The sequence below is a fragment of the Scyliorhinus canicula genome, chromosome 17, assembly GCF_902713615.1.
Source record: "Scyliorhinus canicula chromosome 17, sScyCan1.1, whole genome shotgun sequence".
Lineage (NCBI taxonomy): Eukaryota > Metazoa > Chordata > Chondrichthyes > Carcharhiniformes > Scyliorhinidae > Scyliorhinus > Scyliorhinus canicula.
In genome coordinates, this window is record NC_052162.1 from 61,631,578 (window position 1) to 61,633,797 (window position 2,220).

The following is a 2,220-nucleotide window of genomic DNA, read 5'->3' on the forward strand; positions in this document are numbered from 1 at the left end:
GCCGGTGCGGAAGAAAGGAGACCCCCAGCCAGAGAGGCCGGCCTGCAGATCGGTGGGCCCCAATCACGGGCCACGGGCTCATCGGAGGTACCTCCTGGGGTCTGAGGCCCCCCGCCCCCCCCCCCCCCCCTCCACAGGCCACCCCCCCCAACCCTTCCATGCCGAGTTACCGCCGGCTGAGAGCAGGTGTGGACGGCGTCAGCGTGACTTGGCTTTTTTACGAAGGCCGCTCGGCCCTTCCCGGGCCGAGAATTGGCGGGCTGGCCGTCGGGGTGCGATTCGCGCTGGTAGCGGGGATTCTCTGGCCCGGCCCCAGGCTGAGAAAATCTCGCCCTGTATATCTGTTCTGCAGGGGGATAGCCACAGGAGATTCCTGCACCACCTGCCTCGCTCTCTTGCTCTGTCTTGTGGTCACAAGATCTCCAGCAACAACAGGAAAAATTTATGACGAGAGATTAAGCAGTTTAAGCCTTAAGTTTAGAAGAAGGAGAGGAGATCTAATTGAGGTAGATAAGATGATAAAAGGTATTGACAAAGTAGACGTCGAGCGGATGTTTCCTCTTGTGGACCAATCCAGAATGAGAGGTCATAGTTTTAGGATAAGGGGTAGCAGATCTAAAATGGAGATGAGGAGAAATTGCTTCTCTCAAAGAGTCGTGAATCTGTGGAATACACTACCTCAGATGCAGTCGATGCCGGGTCTTTGAGTGAATTTAAGGAGGAGATTGACAGATTTTTAATCAGCAATGGGTTGAAGGATATGGAGAATGGGGAGGAAGCGGAGTTGAGGCCGAGTTGAGATCAGTCATGATCATATTGAATGGTGGAGCAGGCTCAAACAGCTCCTAGTATGTTCTTATATTTATATAATGCATTAAATGTAAGAATTGTCCCAAGCCACTTTACAGGAGTATTACGAAACACAGTATAACAGCTTGGTCACATGACCAAAAGCTTGGCGAAAGAATGCCTGAAAGGGGAAAAGTGAAGGAGAGAGGTGAAGGGAGGATATTCCAGTCTTGGCATTTTCTGACCCACAGCAGCATTTGTTACTGCATCTCCTAACTTACTACCACTGCTGCAACATGGCTTACCTCATTTTGTCTCAGATTAATCGCTGTCAAACCCCTTGTCCATGCTTTCATCACCTGTATCAGTATCTTCTCGGTTCTCTTTGCTGGCTTCCAAATGGCTAACTGATTGCAAACTCCATTGTTCAGATTCAGTCATATAATAAATCCTGTTCACCGATCCTTGCTGTCCTTACATTGGTCCCCTATCCCCAAAGAATTGAAAACCTTCTTGCTCATCTACAAATCTGCCTCATGGCCTTATTGCACCCCACTATCTCCGACCTCAAGGTTTCTCCCGTGACCTCTGGTCTTCTAACCACCTCTGTATTTCCCTTTTTTGCCCCACCATTGGTGGTCGAGCCTTTGTCTTCATGGACTTATTGCCTGAGGCTCCTTTCCTAAGTACCAATGACTCTGTTCTTCTCTGTCCTTCATTAAAATGCTTCATCAATCAAGCTTTTGGCCATCTTTTCCAATTGACCCACAGCAGTTCAGGTTGATTTACGTTTTTCTGTCAAATGTTAAAGATTCTGTAAATATCCAAATTGATGTTATTTCTGTGATGGGGAGGAGGATATCTGTTCAGGCAGAATTTAGGGAAACAATGGTATGGACAGTCTTTTTAATATGGATAAACCCACATGTCATCAGATTTTCCTGTACTTCTGTAAATTAAAATTTGTGTTCTACAATTAATCAGATGTGCTATTTATATTATTGCATGCAAGCAGATTACAGTTACATTTTATTGAACCATTTGATGGAACCATCAATTCAGCGAACACGTGTAGTTGGATCTGAACAGAGGCTTTAATACACTTACAACAGAGCCAGCCTATTCGTTGTTGAACTTCAGATGAACTGGCAGGCTGGCTCTAAGGCACTGATCTTTATACATCGGTCCCAGGGGGAGGAGTCCTGGGCGGAGCCAAGGGAGCAGCCCAGTACAAACTCTCGAGTACTCCAAGAGCGACTCCCCTTGGTGGTCGGATAGTGCAACTGCACTTACAATGGTGGCTAGTGAACATATATACACAGAGTTATATTGGCAACTATATACAGCATTGATCTTACAACGGGTAGATAACGAACATATATACATGGAGTGATATTGGCAACTATATATAGTGTGAATCACATTCACCAC